Here is a 20,719-nt window from a genome sequence, read left to right as displayed (position 1 = left end):
ATTTCAACTCAGTGACTGACAAAAGACAGGAGTGGGTCTTTTTGATGTAGCACAGGGAATTATTTCCTGATTTGACATCCTAATTGATTGGGGATTTCTTATTATATTAAGGAGTTTTCATCCTGAATTGCTCAGCAAAACAGCATTGGTTCATCGCAATAGGAGGATAAAAAGGAGGATGTATTTAAGCATCCTTTTCTGTGCTGGGACTATTCCATATGGCCAACAATCTTTTCCCCCCTCTCCTCTTGTTACCTTCAACCCTCTGCTTCTCTTCTCTGAAGTGGCTTCAGAGCTTCTTTATAGTGGCTTTTTTTCAAAGCATTTTCAAGTGGTACTGGTTGAAAAATAGAGTGTATTCATGTAAAAAGTTGACAACCTGCATGTTTTCACTACAAAATTAAAGACATGTTTTGGATTTTCCTCTCTTTTCAATGATAAATGGATGGTAGAGGAAGAGAGGGGAAGGACAGTGGAGAAACTCTTTGGTACAAAGGAAAGATCTTTACAAAGAGAAATCCACACCACTCAGCTGAGGGAAGTCTGGGTTTGTGGCATTGCTGTAGGTTTAAACTCTTTTCTGCATGATCTGGGCAATCCTAAAAAATAGGGGAATTCCTGGGAGCCTTCAATCAGACCAGAAGGCACTGGGTTGGTGGGATGTGAGGTGCTCCTCTGGTGAGCTTCCCATGCCTGGCTTTGGCATTGACACCCATCCTGGTGCCACCCCTGCTGTGCCAGGCTGGTGCTGGGAGCAGCTGGGTGCCAACCAGCTTGGCCATGGGCCACTTGCCTCAGTGCTCCCTCCCTGCCCAGCCAGAGGAAATATGTGTGAAATGATGACCTTACCCTTCTAATAAAAATTGTAGAATCATAGACTGGTTTGGTTTGGAAGGGATCTTAAAGATGATCCACTGCCAACCCCCCTGCCATGGGCAGGGACACCTTCCACCAGCCCAGGTTGCTCCAAACCCCTTCCAACCTGGCCTTGGACACTTCCAGGGATCCAGGGACAGCCACAGCTTCTCTGGGCAACCTGTGCCAGGGCCTGTCCACCCTCCCAGGGAAGGATTTATTTCTAATATCCCATCTAAATTGAGATTGTCAGTTTAAAGCCATTCCCCCTTGTCATGTTACTCCATCCCTTTTCCAAAGGGCCTCTCCAGATCTCCTGCAGACCTTTTGGGTACTGCAAGGGGCTCTCAGTTCTCCCTGGAGCCTTCTCTTCCCCAGGTGAACCCCCCTAGCTCTCCCAGCCTGGCTCCAGAGCAGAGGGGCTCCAGCCCTGGAGCATCTCCATGGCCCCTCTGGACACACCAGGATCCAGCCAATAGATGTGACTGTTGGGCAGAAATAGGAATGTCAATGAGCTCCAGGACTGGTGAGATGCAGGCAGGGGGGAAGCACAGGCTCAGCACAGCATCTTAAAAAAATAAACAAATGAAGTGAATTGATTGTTTTTATGGAGATTTTCCTTTAGAGAGAAAGCTGCTCTGACTTCTGGAAGGAGCTGGATTTTCCATCACATTCCTGTGCTTCAAGAAATGGCAAATACAGTGATGATGATGCTGATTGTTTTTAAAATGAAACTGTCTGTAGTTATCTCTAGAGATAATAATCCCCTGCTGGTTTAGTGCTTCCTTGATTTGGTTTGTGTAAATCTGGGGAATGAGGCACCACGAGGCTGCCTGAGCTCCCCCACAGCACCCCCAGGGCAGGGGCTCAGCTCAGCCACCTTTCCAAAGGGATTTTCTAAACTGGTTCTACAAAGTTTTGCTGGGATGCTTTAGCTCTCAGATGTTCTTCATACTGGACCCAAAGCTTCAATAGAGCAATCTTTTCTCCCGCTGATTTCACATTTTTATTGCAAGCTAATTGATTTTGACCCTCTGATTTGCACGTGAGACCTGGTGGCACGTCTGTGTGCTGGCAGGTCTGAGCATCTTGGTGGACAGAAGAGATGCTGCCTGGCCCCCAGGGACTCGAATACTGCTGTGCAGAGTCGGGGGAGTGAAGGGATGGTGCCCATTTTACACCTTTTTTTCATTTGCCTGAATGCAAGCGGCCACACGTGAAGGGTAAGATTCAGGATTTGCAGGCTTGTGTTGTTTTTGTGTATAGGAACACAGGTAAAGCAGCTTTTTGTGACTGATTTGACAATTATTCCTTCTTAGGGGCAGTTTGGTCTTGCATATACCTTTTCATTTTTTTATCCTAATATCTGAAAGTGCTTTTCAACCATTTAGATTAATTATTTACATTTTAACATCATAGAATATAGGTAAGAAAGTAGAGAGAGGTTAAACATACTCGTCTCTGTTGCTTATAATGACACCTAGATCTAAACCAAGTTTGCCTAATTCCCACTCTCCACAGTGACTTTGGGACAATTGTTTTACATGAGCTCTGTCTGTGTTTATTTCAGCCACGTCTCAGGGTTACCCCAGTGTGTGGTTTTTTTGAAATCACTATCAGCTGAATGTGCTGTTAAAAACATAATGTCTAAGGCTGCCTTTCAAAAGAGAGATTTTGCTGTGATCCCCACGATTTCATGTAAGAAAAGTCCCCATGTGCTGGTTCATGGATAGAACCCAAATTTCTGTTGTTGGTGGTGTGAGACACGAGTGTGAGGGCACCACCCCAGCCAGCTGAGTGCTGTCACCCCTGTCAGGGGCTGGGACACCAGAGGGGACAATGTGCAGCTGCCACCAGCTGATGGAGTTGGTCCCTCAGCTGAAGGAGGGGTGTCAGCAGGGCTGTGCTCACACTCTGCACTCTGAGCTCTGCTGAGGCAACGGGTGTGTGAAAATGATAATGATGTGTAGAAGTGCAGCCACGTGTGGGACAGATTAGAGGACCTCTGGAATGGCATTTGTGGAGCCCAGTTAGGCCTCTTTTCTCCAGATTATGTCAGTATAACACAGCTGATTTTGGAGCCTAAATATGACAGTGCTTCATCAGAAAATCACGTTAAAAAGGGTGTAAAGTGTAACGTGGGGGACAATCATGAGGAAACCCCCTGGGAGTGAGACATGGGATCTTCCAGCCATGAAAAGCCACCAAGGGGTTAATCATCCCCCACTGCAGATGAAATGACAACAAGCTCTTGGCAGCTTTCCCCATTCTTTATATAACACTTCCAAGCCTGAAGCTTGTATCCTCCCAGTAATGCTTTTAATTTGTGCTCTGCTGGGGAGAGGCCAAGATTTAATCGAAATCATTAGAATGTCTTTGCTTGAAGTAGCTGAGGGCTTGTAGTGAGCTGGAGGAGGTTCCTGCAGAGTAATTAAAAGGAATCCACGAGGTCGTCACTGGTGCCTGAGCTATTCCAGACACGGGTTCAGGGGGGAAAGGTTGAGTTTAATGACAACTCCTCTTAACTGACGTGGGATGCTTGCATAGCCACAGAGTTTTAATAATTAAACTTTGTGTTCTTCCCTTCCCACACACCTGCCCAAGGGTTGTTTTTGCTTTATCTCAGCACAGCCAAGATGGGTCCAAGCAGAGCCCAGGAGCCCCATTTCTCAGAGATTGGGGCTGAGGGGGCTCTGCCACCTGGATCCACATTTCAATTGTCTGGTTTATCTTTTATCTCTAAAATGAGATGAATTTCAATGTTCCTGTGAGAGTGCACTGTGAGACTGTGGAGTGTGAACAACTGTGGGCATTTGTTTACAGTCTCAGCTGAGATCTGGTCTTGAATTTGGATTCTATTTACATGGGACTATCAGAACACAGGTGTTGTTGCTCTCAGTGTATATTGGTGCCTCTGTATGGGTTTCAGTCCTGTATGTGCCTGAAAGCCAATGCCATGCTCTCAGTGTGTGCACAGGAAAATCACCTGCTGAGGTAATTTTGAGGCACGATCCATGTGCTAATTGCTTAGTGTAAATTAAAACATGCACTTTTTCTTTGTTAGTTAGATATTAAACAAAAAGGTACTCAAAGGAAAGCTGAAAAAAAAGAATTTTATGTCTCTTGCACTGTACAGTCCCAGTGTTGTACAGACAGTGATGGAGTGAACTGGCAAGTGAGGAATTTGTGTGAGAAACTGTCTTTTTTGAATGACTTCTTATTCCTACATTTGAATACAGCCTCTTACAGCAGAGTAGGTACAAATAATGAACTAATAGTGAATGTTAAAGATTTAGGGAATTGTCTGTGAACTTTTGACCCTGGGAATATAAGGAGGTTTGCTTTTCAGGAGAATTAGTCTAGCTGGGCTAATGGGTGCCAATAAGGGCTGTAAGCAGTGTGTCAGGGACCAAATCTTTTAATTAACCGCTGAGTGAAAAGTAGTTTGGGAAATGCAATAAGTCAGATTCAGGTCAGATCAAGCAGAATAATATGTGGGCAATGAAGAAATTAACATACTAGGAAATGCAAGCTGAAAATCTCCAAACTTTCCTTATTAGACTGATAGAAAATCGGATTTACTTTGATTGCTTCAAGAAAACATTGCACCTACTTCTACTGACTTGTTCTAGCAAGGTTTAGACTCTCCTGGCCAATGTCATGTGCAGATGAAAAAGATTAAACTGGGGACATACCATGGTCCAGCTTTGAAATGCCTGTGCCTTGTGGCCCAGGCTGGCTCAGTCCTGGGCTGTGTTCAGTGGTTCTGCTCAGGGTGAGGGTGCCCACAGAGTCCCAACAAGGATTACATTGCTGGCTGCTCCTATCTCGTCCTTCTTGACAAATAATATTGTCTCTGAGCTTCTCTGAGTTCTCATTTTTTCTGAATCTACTGTCTGTTGCTTTGACAGTGGCATTTTAACTTCGCTGGGAGCAGTTTGTGTTTTTGTCCTGTGCTTGTGTCATCCCTGTCACAGCTCTGTCAAGAAATCATAGAACCATTTAGGCTGGAAAAGACCTTTAAGATGGAGTCCAATGGTTAAACCAGCACTGCCAAGCCCAGCACTAACCCACATCCCCCAGTTCCACATCCACACGTCTCTTAAATCCCCCCTGGGATGGGGACTCAAGGTGAGCACCACTAATTATTAACACAACATGGATAATTGCATTCAGCATTGGCCTGTAGATGTAAGGATCTCAATTTTAATTATACCTTATTAACAAAATGAGTAGGATCAGAACTACATCTAGAGAGTTCAGAAGGTAAACCAGTGCCTGTCAACGTATCATTACAGAGTAAGGTTTGAATTATTAGTTTAGTTCATATCTAATAGGATTTTAATCCTATTCTGATTGTTCTCTGTGCACATCAAAAAGTATTATTTTATAGAAGGATTGTGCCTTAAATTTTGGTCTAGAGGGCTTTGAAATTAATGGAAAAACTCCAACTAAGCTTAAAGGGCTTTGAATCAATCTGTTTTCAGTCTTTTGCATCAATACTAAAATTTAAATACGCTTTGGAAACCATGATTGTGGGTTCCTGATTTCTTAAGTATCATTATCAACAATGACAATGTGGCATCTGATCTGCCAAATGACTTCTTTAAACCTCCACTAATGTCTCAGTCATCACTAACTACTTAAGTAATTTATTTAATTGGAAACTGCACTAACTTCAGTGTTACTGCACTGCAGAGTTGTGAGGGATTCCATAAGATCAGACACAACTTCCCAAGCCTCACTGCATTTCCTCCTTGCTTTCTGACTGGCTTGATAGTTGCAAAGTTTAGACAGAAAAATATTTTCTTTCTTCATAATTGTTGCAAGGTGCACTTCTTGCCAAAAATCAAAGGCCTAAATTGAATCCACTGACTTTTAATCCGTCCTGCTGTCAGCTACAATGCATGTTTAATTGTTCTGTCTGTATGTTGTTGGGCTGGAACAGTTTCAAACAATCTACCAATCATGAGCAGGAAAAAAATCATTAGAAAATCAATTTCTGCTTAATTGCAGATCTTTCTTCCAAATGGGAACGAAGCAAGATTTATAACCTCAGCCCCACTGACTGCACAGTGATGGCACTTGAGCCTGTCAGGTTCTCATCTGTGCCATGGACAGCTTTGAGTTTTTCCACCTGCTGTGGGTGAGCACAGGGAGGGCCCTGGGGAGCCAAAGGCTGTGGCACAACCCAGGTGTGGAGCACGAGAGGTCGTGTTTACAAACCAAGGGGGAGAAAAAGGCATTATTGAGGGAGAAAGCAAAGCAGTAGGAGGGAATTTTAAGTGCATTCTTTATTTACACATTTCTTCCGAATGCTCTGAGTGGAAACTGCAGTGTCTGCCTCGTGGAGACGCCCTTTGGCATCTGACTGTCGATGCCAGCACTGAGAAAACCCTGGATCCCAGAGCTCTTTGGGGAGTTTGCTCTGCTCCCAGAACAAGGGATCTCAAAGGTAAACTCCTGTCACTCAACAGGAGAGCTCTGCCATTGACTTCAGTCACAATTTCAGTTAATCTGAAAACCTGCAGTCTGATTTCCTTCTGCTGAAAACTGAGCAAATCATCATGTGGTTAAATGGTAGCAGGCAAGGAAAGCATAGGAAAGTGGAAAACTGATAGGAAAATCAGTCCTGTCCCCCTTCCAGGTTCCTCCTGCTTTGCTGAGAAAATGTAGCTCCACTCCCCTTTAAGTTCAAAATAAGTAGAAGAGAGTCACAGTGTAAATATCAAGCAATAGCTAAAAGTGAATTTACCAAAGTTCAATAAACATAAAAATGATGAATTTAGATGTCATGTAATTAACTCAGAATTACATGAGCAATAACCAAGTAATTACACCTTTAATAATGCATTAAACTTGTCAGGAATACTTAGTCATTCAACTAGAATTTAACAAGATAGCCTATAGCAAGTTACAGTAATTAGATATCACTACTGAAAACACTGACAGTTCCTAATTGATACCTTTTATTATAAAGTTAAATGCCAAACATTTCTTTGGAGTGGATTAAGGAATAATATTGCCAGTGTTTAAGACCATACTGCCTACTCCTATAAACTGTATGCAGGTATAAAAAAGCAGCAACAAACAAAAACCTAAGGAAAAAAGTATATCTCAGTTAACCTATCAATCCCTAACCCAAATGTGGTTCAGGGTCTCACTCCTGTGATTTAAATTCCAGCCTAAGAGAGTCTGTGCCCTGGCAGGGCCCTGAGCAGCAAAGGGAAGGGGAAGAGAACACTTTGTCAGGTGAAGAGAATGCCAGTGGCATCCCCTGGGGGTGCAGGTTCAGAGGGACTGAGCCCAGTCCCTCTGCAGGAGGACAGCAGCAAACCCAAACAAGCTCAGGAGTTTGTACATTAGATATTGGGGCAGGACTTGGACTTGCTAACAACTAAATCAGATTGTTTAGGCTACAGGAGAGGGGTTTTGGAGAAAGAGGCAGAATAGAATTGAAAGTATGTGTTTACTTGCTACTTCTGAATGTGGGAGATATTTCTGCTGGATTTATGTTCTTCAGTCTATGCACCTGGCAAATAATTCTTTTTCTTTTCTTTTATAGTAACCATGCCAAAAAGTAAAGTTTGTTCCAGGGGAAACGGAAAGAATAATGTAAAAAGAAAAAAAATCCTATTGGCCAAGTCTAAATGTAGTTTTTCTGCAACAAATATGTTTTGTTTAATTATACTTTTAAAAAAACTTTTGAACCCTTTTCTTATTTACAACAACAATCCCCACATTTTGCCTGGGTTCACAAATATTTCTGGTTTGTTAAATCATAGAATCATAGAATCATAGAATAGGTTGGGTTGGAAGAGACCTCCAAGATCATCAAGTCCAACCCCTGATCCAACTCCAATTACTATATCATGGCACTAAGGGCCACGTCCAATCTCTTTTTAAAAACCTCCAGGGATGGTGAATCCACCACCTCTCTGGGTAGGCCGTTCCAATGCCTGAAGTTCATCTCTTTAGCTAATTCCTTGAGAGAGAAAGTATGCAATCCTAACCTGGGTATGTACTGGAATCTCTGCTGCTCAGTGGAACCATCTGTACTTTATACCAAACTAAACAGAGATTAATGGTGTCTCTGTGAAACAGGAGAGATCAGCTGGAATGATCACATACATCTTTTGTAATTTCTTTGTTCATCTGTATAATTACAAGTCTTATCAGGCTGCATGCTGAGCTATGGCTGATTGTCAATAAGGCTTCTCTTGATTGCATCATATAAATATTCCATGTCAGTCTTGTAGGATGCAATTCCAGGGTCCAAACAACTATACCTTAGTCCATGGATACAACGTCCTGGCCTTTTTTGTTACACTGATAATCAAATTAACTCCTAAAAGGCTTCCAGCTACCAACCCCCAGTTCCTCTGCCCTCCTAGTGCTGCTCCTCTGCTCTGGTGCAGGGTGGCTCTGCTCAGTCCTTCTCTCCACATACATAAGATTATTCATGAAATGAAACTACTGCATTTATGTTTACATGATTCTCAGCCAGTTGCGTGGCAACTGGAATTGTCTTTACTTTTATGCATATTAAAATAATTCAATAGATGCCCTTTCAATAATTAATTGGTAATGAATGTAGAGGCTGTAGAATGCTTTCTCTGATGTGTTTAGGCTTTATCCAGTGGTTAAACTGGAGAAACAAGCCTTCTTCTTCCATGTTAGGACTTCTTTACAGGAGATGCCATGCACTGTTCTCAAAAATAACAGGCAGTAAACCAAACCCAGGAGGAGCTGAGTGACCTGTTCTCAGTTTTGCTGTTCAAAAGACATAGTTTAGTGATACTTTCTTAAATATATTTTAAACTAATGTACTGTTTACTCAGAAATAACCATAAGTACTGTCAGTGGGGCTGTGGTAGCAGATGAGGAAGGCTTTGGTGGTTGTACTGGGGTATGTCCCATTCCCTCACTCTGCTGCTTTTTCCCAGGCATTTGCTGTGGTGTGCTGGCCCTGTGGATTTTGGTGATACATCTGTGTGACTGGGAAAATAACCCTGCAAAAAGGGTTTGGTTTTAGTCCATATTAATTTGTTGCAGGCAGTGAAAGGGTCGACATGAAGATGGGAATGATCCAAAGGAATGAAGAGATAACAGGGGAAAGATTGTCTTAATTAAGACACTCTCCCACTGCTATCACTGCAGCCATGAAAATGGTGGATAGAAAAGTTTCTTTAGAGCTACAAAAGATAGTCCACAATTTTTGTCATATATTAACTGTATTCTGGCTGCTGCATGAATTACCCTTTAATGACATGCACTCTATAATAACCTACATAGACAGATACACCTTAACTATTATCTTTCCCAAATGGTGCAGGAGCACTGGACCGGTGCATTACACCCCCACTGCAAGCAATCAGGCAGGAGATGTTTAGTCTGGAAAGGTCCAGAGAATACATTTCTCACACCATCTACTTGCCACAAAATGTTTTCCAATGACTTATTTAAGGCCTAATGAAAAAGACCACAAGGCTATAATCCAGTAGAGGAAGAGAGCAGGAGAAATCAAAGTCATCAGAGTGTCCCAAGGGCTGGGAAATGCAGGGAACTTGCTGAAGTACCCAGGAAATCCTTGAATGCTGGTGGTGCAGGCAAAGCATCTGGAGTGATTGCTGTTAACAGGGCTTGGAGGAAAGCTCTTCCCTTCTTAATCCACTGTCCTGTGCTGGGCTGAATGCAGAGTACACAGATACACCAAACAGTGTCACTGCAGGTCCTGCTGGGTCCTGTTCTCCTCAGGGATATCTTCAGTGGATCAGGGAAAGCAGGAAAACTCCTGGATCGATTTCTCCCCCTTTTGATATAGAATGTCTTTTTGGTCCTTTCAGCAAACTACTGGAAGCCCTGAAAGGTGGGATTAACCCAATGTAAAGATGAGGTGGGCATGCTGTGAAAAGGTTTGAACTAACATATTTATTAAGTCCTTAATGAAAGTATTAAGCTTTTGTGGCAGGATGAGGGAAGTGAAGTTAAGATGACCCAGCTGTTTTATAGCTGTGGAAGTACACAGTCTGCACAGACATCCCTGCTTTGGACAGCAATGGAATTTTTCAGTGTCCACCAAAATCTAAATTTCAGTCTTTGTCTTATTAAAGCCCTGACTCAGCAGATCCCTTCAGCATCGTTTTGCTTTCAATTCCATGATGCACAAACTGGTTTAAATACTTTGGACTCCCCAGTTTGATTCCAAGGGAGATAGAAAATGGCAAAATTTAGAACATGGAACCTATAGGTGCACTAATCCCCTGGTGTCCTTGGTGCCAAGATGTGTTTCCAATCTGGCCCATCTGCCAAAGATCCTCTTCCCCTTTTATAGTTCATTTCATCAGGAGTGGTTTTGACAAGAACCAGAAAAATATCCTGGAATCACCTCCTGTGCTCACAAGTGATTGTCCAATGGTTTGTGCAGCGTTCCCATGCAGAGGTTACATAAAAATGTTCTGTTGCCATGTGAACTGGAGGTTTGTTTGGATGGAGCATCAATACCCAGGAGGGGAGAAAGGGCCGGGGGGAGGGAAGAGAGGAGAAGACACTGGCACAGTGCCAACCTCTGGAGTTTTTTGTGATGATAAATGGTTCACAAGGAGTCAGCATGACCCGCCAAGGAAACCCGAATGCTCTCAAAGAGCCTGGGCTTCAGATCCTGCTGACAGACAAGTCCTCCTTATCATCCCCTCTGCTCAAACACAGCAGAGTGTGCCCAGCAAGGGAGGGCACAGAGGGCTGCCCTGGCAGATGATGTGATGTCCACCCACATGGCCAGGGCTGATTCCCACCCACCTGACTGCTGTAGCAGCTTTGCCTTTGCTCCCAGCTGGACACCCAGATCCCAGCAGATCCCCTCTGCTCTTGCCTGTGCTGCAGCAAAGGCCTTGCTGGTTTCTAAAGGGAGGAATTCCCATTCAAACTGTGTGATCAAGCTGAGTTCTCTGTGCTTCCCACAAAGCACATGGAGTTAATGGAATAAATGTTAATGGAGTTAATGGAATAATATCTTATGACAAGCACAACACAGACACAGGAGTTAACACTTGCAGTCCATACCTGGCTTTTCACTTGATTGACTTTGTCACGACACCATATTTATTGTTCTGTGCATGCGTAAAATGAGGAGAGGTCACAGCAGGTACCATCTTTCTGTACATCTGGAGAGAAATGGGAACGAGATTGGAGAGAGATGGAAAAGGAGAGTCTAGGAGACAGGTTGATACAAGTGGGTGAGGCTTCCAGGGATGAGGAGGTGGCTTGTCTAACCAATTGCTTCTTCTCTACTTAGTTATTGTTGCCATCAATGTGAAGACTCAACAGCTGCAATACATATTTGATTTTGTGAGTGGGACTTAAGTAGACAGAAAATCAAATTGGAGCCAAGAACTAGCCTGAAGGCAGGCACATCCTAATGCAAAAACTTTTTTAAAAGGGATTTGAGCATTCCCTGTGGCACAGCTTCCCTGTCCCGCTGCTGCTGATGCAGCATGGACTGGTTTCCCCCAATTTCCAGAAGACCAAAGAAATTAAATACTCTTCTGTCAAAACCAAACTGCCTCTGGGCAGCAGATGAGGAGGGTTTGTGAGCTCTCTATCTTGTATTGGTTTTATTTTTTTTTTCCTTCTCCATCCTGCATTTGCTCTTTAAGAAATTGTCATTGGGGAGGGAGGGGAGAAGGCAAACAAAAGTTGACTTTTGTGAAGCGGCTGAGACTTGGCAGTTGTGTGGAGGTCACGGTGCTCAGTCAGTGTCAGCCTCCATTCCCCAGAGCTGTATCCTGTAATGTATTTATTTATCATTACAGACGGACAGAATTTCCCCCCGCTCTGGGTTTGTTGTGTCCAAGGCCGCGGGTTCCGACAGGGATCAACAGCACTCCCGCCGTGATGGAGCAGCTCGTCAAAAGCTGAATTAGATGTTAAATCTTTCTGAAGTGGGGAGGAGGTGGAAGGAGGGGAATCACATTGTGCTAAGAATTTATCATGTGTTGTTTCCTGTGAGATAATGTACAGGGGAAGATTTGTTATGGTGCAAGTCTCAAACTGCTGTTTCAGGGCTACAGTGTCTGCCAAGCTTATGATGTATTTGATCTTTTCTGAAAGTCCTTCTTTTCCTTTTCTACCTTTTGTTAAGCTGTCTGTCTTCCAGGTAGGTAAATAGTTAAAATGCTCCACCTGCTGAAATATGTAAATGTAAGCACCTAAATTTGCATGGATAAGAGGAATAAGAAGAAATCTGCTAGATGAGAGTGCGAGACCCAGTGAGGCTCCAGCTCCTGGACAGAAGGTTGGATGCTCAAGTTGTCCCTTAGCTTTGTGGTTGGATATGACAGACAAGTTGTGAAGGTGTGCCTTTCTGCAGAAACCCCTGAATTTTGGTACAGACCTTGAAGAAAACAAGGCCTTGCTTTGCAAAGGTGCTGCACGTGCAGCATTACAGAAAGCCCAAAGAAGCAACAGTCTGATGGTGCTTCTCAAAACATTTATTGAACCAGTTTGCATCAGTCACCATCTCTTCCAGTGCAGGTCCCTCTCTCTGCCTTGTAAAATGGTGGAAATACTGTGTGTTCTTCTGCTCTTTCATCACACTCCTTTTATCCTCAGAGGGAAGTAGAGATGAGTCTCATTTATGCTTCCTGATATAACTGTGGTTGTTATCTGCAGTCACTGAAAGGGCAGCTCAGGTACCTTATTAATGGACTGTAAAATACACCCCTTTTAATCTAAATGGAGAAGAGGTAAGTGTCAGATTTTTCTCTCTGAATAAATATGTTGGCATAAGAATCTTTGGGGTAGAAGTTTTTCTCCAATTCCTCAATAAAACGTCAAGTGCAATGATAGATGAACTGGCACTCCTGAAGTTTACTCAATATTGTTTTGTTCTCAGTATCTAGGTCAAGATATTTCTGCTTTGCTTGGATCAGACAAAGTTTCCACAGATCTTAAATAACACTGTTAATATTATAAGTGCTTTGGTTATCAGGCAGGAAGGAAGCTTATTGATCAGCAGGGTAAGCACAGTGTGCATATGAGCCACCTTTTCCTGCCTGCCTGGAATGAATGTGAAATGCAAAAGCAGGCATGGCAAGTCCCTGTGCTGAGGGGTGGGAAGGGAGCTGGTAACACACCTTCCTCCCTGCCTCAGCTGTTTCAGTGGTCTTTATCAGGGGCACCTGCACAACCTTTAACATAACTTTTCCACAAAGCAATCCTGGAAGTTTGTGCTTCTGTGTCCTTTGCACAGGAGAGAGTGAGGTGCAGGGAGAAGTCAAAAATTCACCTGCTGTTGAATGAATTTGGCCCTGACTTTGGACTTGACCCCAATCTGTGTACTGCCAAAGTGCTGGTTTGTCCTTTGGGCTGGGTGAACTTGTCAGATGTGAGTTCCCACCTGAGTGTCCTTGGAGGAAAAAGCCATGGCTGTTTGGAGCCCCTGAGCTCAGGAAACATGAGCAGATATCAAATGTGTCATAAGTCAACAATGACTTTGGCACTGCAACCCCTCACTTCATCCAGGGTTTGGGACCTCATCAGCTGCTCAGGTGGTTTGATTTGGGTAAAAGTGACTTAGAGGTTAAATCCAGGAAAAAAAATGTTCTGACTTTTCTAGGCTGTCCTAAAAAGAGTTTTTGTCCATCATTCTTTTTGGAGGTTTGTGATGTTGCCAAAGAAATCCAAGGTAACCTGTCTTTGCTGTATGTACATTGTGACATTGTCTCTCTTAAGAACAGCTCCTGGTTTTCACATTGTTATTTACAGAAAACAGCTCACAGGGCAATAGTAGGAGCCCTGAGTGATCATCCTGGTCCTGGGATGAAAGATAAAATCATGTGGTTTCCTCTGCCCATTCACTGAGTGAAAGTTGAACCCTTTCTGTGAAATAGGGAGGCTTTGACAAGAGGAGAGGAGAAGAGCAGGTAGCCAGGGAATTAGAGCATCGTTCTGGGACATGGGAAATGCTTATTGGAACCTCTCTGATTGGGAAGTGGAGTGCAGGACCTGCTGAGCAATCCAGTGAAGCAGCAGTGGCAAAAAATGAAATGGTGGGGTTTTTTTTGCATAGAAGGTTTGGAAAGTGTCACCTACAGCCTGTCAGAGAGTGACAACCTCTTGGAATCTTTTTTATTGGCACTTCCTTTCTGCAGCATTCGAAGAGAGCAAAGAGCTGATCCTCTGTGACTTTCATGTTTACTTTGGAAAGGATGTTTCTCCAAGAGAACTGGGATTGTCTCTGGAGAGACCAAGCTGTCATTGACAGACTTGTGCATTCTGACTGTAGGAGGAGAAAGGCCAGTTTTCTGAAGCTGTGTCTCCCCACATGTGCTGTTCCCACCCTGCAGGGAGGCTGACAGGGAGCAGGGTGCTGGGGGACAGTCAGTGCTGCTCTTGGCTGCTGCCAGCAGCAGAAAGACAGACCCTGCTCTTCAGGGACCATCTACCTTGTGGTAGAAAATCCTAATGGATTTGTTTTAATTTAGGCCTGGAAGTCAATAGGTTGGCTTTCTCTTCCCTCTTCTATTTTTGGGATCTTAAATTTACTCTTTTTTGACCATGAAAGGAGGAACTGGTTGAATGAGAAACTCCTTCATAATGTGCAAGAGTGGCAGAAGGCCCTGGGCCAGGCTGGGGGCAGGGGCAGGTTGGAGGAACCTGGGCAGGGTGGGACTCTGGGAGGGGTCCCTGTGCATGGGGGACGAGGGGGGTTCTCTCCATCAGCAGCAAATGCTGGTGCTCCAGGACTGTGCTGTGTCTGTGGGCCTGTGGGGGAAGCTCAAATAGATTCTTGGCATAAAATCTTGGGTCTTGGATCCTTTTTCCTTAATGGATTGTTCTGTCTCCCCGGTGACACCACTGCAGCTGCAAAGCCACAGAGGCACTTTGGCTGAAGTCCTCGTGGATTAAAGGAGAGAACAGTGGATAGATCTCCTCGGCAGGAGCAGGACTGAATGATCCCTGCCCACTCCAGCCTGGGTGAGTCCCAGTTCTGCTGACCTGAGGGACACATCTCCTCATGTCCCAGGCTCTGGAGAAGAGAGAATTAGTGTGTGCAAAGTTTTCAGTTTATAGAGAAAGATTTGAGGTCTCTGCCCAGGCAGCTTTTTTGTACCTTCTTTGGCTTTTGGAAATTAGTAAGTTTATTTTTGTCTGAGTTTCTTTAATATATGGCAAAGGTGGCTAGAATCCTGCATAGACACTTTTTAATATTTCGTATAAACCTAAACAAATACATTAAATAAAGGTTCTTTCACCTCCAACTTGATGGTTCAAATCCAATCGTGCTTGGGAACAGAACTGTTCAAGCAGTAAAAATAAAACATCTCCTGATTTATGCATAGGAGTGTCAAACTTTGACTTGTTCTGATTACTGGCATCACATTATTTGTGAACGTTCAGACAACTGCCAGAAATTCATGGAACACGTTTGTGAATCCCCAAAGTTTCATAAACTTCAGCCTGAGCAGTTATTTGCTTTCTGGTGAAGAAGTGGGCTGGCTGAAGCAGTCTGACAAGACCAGCTCACTAATGTGCAGGTCCCACAGTAACAATAATGAGTGCTGAGGCTCTTGTTTCTCTTGCACAGCAGAAGGTGGCAATTCTGCTCCAGGTCACACCAGACAGTTGTCATTTGCTCTCGGGGGCTGTTGCTGCTGCTTTGAGGAAGCCAAGGAAGAAGGGATCCAGCTTGACTTTCAAATCTTACATTGTTTGCTGGGCCAGCTGTTGGAAAAAAATCTATTATTTGCTTCAAGGCTGAATTGTTCTGTTGGAGAAACCACGGCCAAGTAACTCCAGGTTGTGGAGAACAGGAGGAGGGGGAAGGGGAGCTGTGGTTCAGAGCCCTGCACAAGGCAGGACACAGAGCTGTTCCCACACACGAGTGCATCAGTCACTCTGTGTGTTTGTACCAGTGTCCAAGTGCCCTGAAAAGCACAGGGATTTGGCAAATCCATGTGGATGCCACACCAGGAGTAGAGGTGCCACAACTAGAACCTGAAGTCAAAGCATTTCTGGGCTGAGATGACTCTCCCCTGACAGACTCTGCCATTCCAGTGGAAGGTGTCCCTGCCCACAGCAGGGGATTGGAATTAGATGATCTTTAAGGTCCAACCCAAACCATTCTATGATTCACTTATTTTTTGGGCATCCAAAAGCAATTGGTGAATCCCAGGCTATGGGAATCTTGGCTCAAAGCAATGTCAATGGCTTACAGTGTTTCAGAGCTACTCTGGGACTAATTGTACATGACATTTTGAGCATTTTTTAATGTTCTTTTCCTTTCTCTGTGAGTCTTTATATTCTCTCACTGCTTTCTCTCCATCTGCATGAAGTAAAATTTAGAAAAGGTTATTATAGCTGCTTTGTCACAATATATAGCACCTGCATGGAGAAGTGGCAGGGTAGGAATAACATGGCATGGTTTGCTTCTGCTCTCACTTTGCATATGTGCAACTTTAAAACGTTACTTGTAGTTTCTGTTGGTATTACAAATAATAGATCAGGTCCACAATTTATTTGCTGAAGGTTCCAACAGATGTGGTGTAATTAACAGACTGTAATCATTAGGTTTTGGAGAGAGGGTGACAGATCAATTTTTTAACTGTTTTTTCCACTTAGAAATACATCCAAGTAGTGCTGCCTCCAGAGAGATGTGCACATGGATGGATGTACTTTGTGCATGCCATTTTATACACACTCTCACTTTGCTTTCCAAGTATTAACATGTGTAAATCCCTTTGGCACGTGCAGATATGTGCAAGTGGGTTGTGCATCGGAGCATTTATTTGCATGTGGAAGAAAAGAAAGCACATGTGGAGTTGTGTGCACTGGGAAGAAAGCACATGTGGAATTGTGTGCACGGGGTTACACTTGCACTGAAGGATTTTTAATGTTTGACCTTAGGTGGTGTCTCTTCAAATCTGCAACTCAGTGATTCAGCTCCTTTTGCCTTAAAAATAAAGGCAGGATGACTTTGGGTGGAGCAATAGTGATATTATTTTAGGAAGTAAACCTTTGAGGTGTGTTGCTCAGTTACACCTCCTTTAATATAGTAACATGAAAACCACAGAGATGGAGAAACCAGTTTTGGTGGGTGCATACAGGTGCAGCTCAGGGGTGCAGGTGCTGAGCTGATACCCAAGTCTGCAGGGAGCACAACCCAGGGGATCTTCCTCCCCACACAGATAACCCTGGGGCTGCAGCACAACACCACCAGCTCTTGGCTGTTATGGGTCCCATCTGTTCCACAGACTCGTCCAACCAGTTGAGTTTTGCTCTCAGGGTGATCGAGCAGGAGGGCCCGTGGTGCTGTGATGCCCATTCCCAGAGCGATGCAGGACAGGGCTCCAAGGGGGGAATCTCCTGCAGGAGGTTCAGGTTAGGAGTTGTAATGAGCTTCTGAGAATGTTAATGCATGTGTTTGAGTTTTGAGGGTGGCTGAAAGAGGGGAAAACAGGTCTGGAGAGAACTGCTTTTCCTTCACCTTTTGGGAGGGTTCTCAGGATTTTGTCCAGTAGCTCCTGATTTCTGCCACTAAACTCTCTTGGTGCATGGCAGTAAGGGTCATGGCAATATCTGAAAGCATTGCCCTAAAATGGCATTAAAACCTAGGAAATTTCACTGGGGAAGCAGGGGAGAGCCTTGTGGCAAAGTGTTGGGTTATCAACCTCTAACAGCTGCCATTGATTATTTAAATCCTTTTTTTAAATGATAAGTAAATGAGAGTACCCCTCTCATGGTACCCACATGGATTTTTTTTTCCCTCTTCTTTAGGAGAAATTGGATATTTCACTTTGTGTCTTTTAGAGGCTCTAATTCAGGTTTCTTACTGTTCTATCCCTTTCTTTAGGGCCAGTGCAGGAGGCAGGAATCTGAACTGCCTGATGCTCAAGAAGGTGAGTAATGACTTGGAGAAGACCTTGTGCGTATCTTTTGATCTTTGGGCTTCAGACACCCCTTCACCCATAATTAACTCATGTGTTGACTGATCACCTGAGTGATCAAGGGAGACTCAGTATGTCAGGGGAAACCAGGAAACTATTACTCTATGGCAAAACAGCAATCAAGGCAACTCGTGTGTGATACAAATCAGATCCCTGCAAGAACAAGTCACGTAATGGCAAACTGTGCTGGAGATGGATGAGATCCTAAATCATTAGCTTCAATAGCATCAGTTATGTTTACAGGGCAAGCCCATGGTATCTTCATGGCAAGCACTACATGCAGATAACAGCAGCAGCAGCAGCAGCAACAGAAATTAAAATTACAGCCTGAATTTGGGGAGGGGCAGTGCACTAGACACAACTGGCCAATAAATCAAGACCATCCGTGGGTTGGATGGAGGGGAATGGGAATGGTTATCATGCTGTTGTATAAAATGCACAGCTTAGGGTATATAGATCATTTAAAATATATATGAATTTGAAATCAGCCAAAAGATATGTCAGGCATTTCTCTTTGTAGAATTATGGTATGTTTTTAAAGCCTAAGTGCTTTTCAGTACAAATTTTAGCATGTTTTGCATTCAAATGGAACATCTACTATATGTGTGAAGCCCTTGCACACACTGACTGGAAAAGTGGAGGGAATCATTGGATTTATGGGTTCTTTTGCACATTCTGTCAAAGTCAGCCCTTCTGCCTAATGGAGCCCACGGAACAGGAAAGGCTTTCATTGCACAACTTTGCATAAGAGAGATGGTGTTTGCTGTCTGACACATCACAACCTGTAAACAAAGACTCAAAACAAGTCTGCATTAAAAGAAGGAACCTCAGCTGGGAAGGGATTATGTTAATAACAATTTCTGTAATGTCTTTATCAGCATTTCTGTGGCCAGTTTGTGATAATAAACAGGCAAAAAAAAAAAAGCTCTTGTTTGAGATGGAAGTAAATTCCAGGCTGATATGAGTGATGTACCTCATAACCAGTTATAATTAGAAGGGAGGCTTCTTACAGCTCTGTTCCTCTATAAATCACAGCAGATATTACCCCAACTTGTACAACAACTATGAAATATGCTATGAAATGTGAAATGCATGAAATAGGTTCTTTTGTTGCAATTTCATTCTCAGAAAAGCTCTAATTTGACACAAGCTTATGCCTTTTTTTGACAGGTTTCTTAAAAATAAGGCCCCAATTCCCTATTAAAATTTCCATTTAGTAGAGTCCTTTTTTTTGTTTTTTTTTTATAATCACAGTTTGTGCAAAGTGAAAGCATTGCATATTTGGGTAACAGAATCCCTGGAAGAGTTGATTGAAAAAACTCAAGCAAACCTTGTCTACAGCAGAAGCTTCATCTCAAACAAAATTTTACACTGAAGAAGCCAGAAATACAGGATAGTAACTAAATAGATGTGTATTTTCCTTTCCTTTTCTGACAGAGTCATCTTTGAGCTGGCCTGATGCCCACCTGCTTTATTCCAGATGTGGCCACGGAAAGTCCCTCAGGAAAGCAACCACAGGGAAGAAAGTCTTGCTGGCTTAATACCTAAAAACAAAACCAAAGTAAGATTTCTTGAGTCTTTTTCTTATATTGAGGTCTAAGTTTTTTTCCTATGAATTTTATTATATTTTTAATAGAAGATGAATGAGTTTATTTCAGAAGTGTGTTCTCTGGAAACAGAAGAGCCACCCAGTACTGTTGGTATGGCAGGGCTGTAGCTGCCTCTATTGATCCTAATTTAAAGCTGTAATTGCAAATAAAAACATAATTATATCCCCCAGCCACCTTAACTGAAAGGATTGATTCACAAGAGCAAAGCATGATAAGAACTTCTCATGGGCCAAGTGCTCATGGACATTTTAACCCCCTGGTTTGGGCATGGCCTGGATTTGTTCTTGCGTGGAAGAACATCATGGGCACTGGGGAGACTCAGAAAACAACCATGGTTCCCCTTCTCTTAGAGCAGGTTTTTTGAATGAATGTGTTTGAGGACCTGAGGAGGAATAAAAGTAGAAGATTGTAGTTCCTCCTTGAATCTGCCCATATTACAGGATATTAAATGTACAGCATGTTAAACACACCCAAGGTCTTTTATTGTGAGTGTCCTCAGAGGAGATGCAAACCCCACTTCTCCTTAAAGGAAATGGTGGAGGCTGAAGATCCTGAACCACCCTTTCAGAACAGGGACTGGAAGAGAAGAGGGGGCACTCCCTGTCCTGGCATTCCCTCAGCCCACCAGAACACGAGTATCTCATCACAACCCAGGGAGGTGAACACCCAGGACCTTCGGGGTACCAAAACACTTCCAGGGATCTCGGCCCAAGAGATGAGCTCTTCTTTAGCAACCCAGATTATTTTACCTTCAGAGCCAAATAACTCTACTTATGGTGCAGTCTAACAAGCCAGTCATGTCTGCTTAATGTTCTCAGCTTGGAGGAGTAAATCTGTAGGGCAAGAGATATTTTATAAGTCTGAGATTAGGAGCAATGGGGGGGGGGAAGGCTTACACTATGATTGGCTGTAAAAACAGTGAGATGTCATTACTCAAGGGAGAGTTCAAATATGAGGGACAAACTTAGCTGCTTTAAAAATAAATTAGTATTTTTAAAGAATTAGACAGAACTCTTGTTTGTTAGATGAAATTATCAATTGTTTTGTCTTCCAGAGGTAAACAAAGAGCTGAGGGAGTTTCAATCACTCACTCAGTCTTATGACCTTATGGTCACTGTCCAAAATACCAGCAGTAATGTTTCATGCTGGAGAACTAAGAAGAAGAAAAGCAGATACTCAGCAGGGTTAGCCCAGTGTCCTTCCAAGTAATCCCTTATTTTTCCAAAACATTTCCATATGGGGAGCTCTGTCACTGAGCAGAAGCACTGAGAGCAGTGTGGTCAGTGCTCTGTGTGGGTGCTGATGTTG

At 43.4% G+C, this 20,719-nt stretch overlaps 1 long non-coding RNA gene across 1 annotated transcript; it reads left to right on the top strand.

The window, feature by feature from the left end:
• Positions 1-14,746: 14,746 nt before the first annotated feature.
• Positions 14,747-19,332, top strand: LOC113972622. The gene is made up of 3 exons (XR_003535948.1): positions 14,747-14,832; positions 17,708-17,753; positions 19,239-19,332. It is a non-coding gene; the product is annotated as an uncharacterized LOC113972622 (long non-coding RNA).
• The last annotated feature ends 1,387 nt before the right edge of the window (positions 19,333-20,719 follow it).

The sequence above is a fragment of the Neopelma chrysocephalum genome, unplaced genomic scaffold (genome assembly GCF_003984885.1).
Source record: "Neopelma chrysocephalum unplaced genomic scaffold, ASM398488v2 Primary Assembly neopelma1_94, whole genome shotgun sequence".
NCBI lineage: Eukaryota > Metazoa > Chordata > Aves > Passeriformes > Pipridae > Neopelma > Neopelma chrysocephalum.
This window is presented reverse-complemented; position numbering and strand designations above follow the sequence as displayed.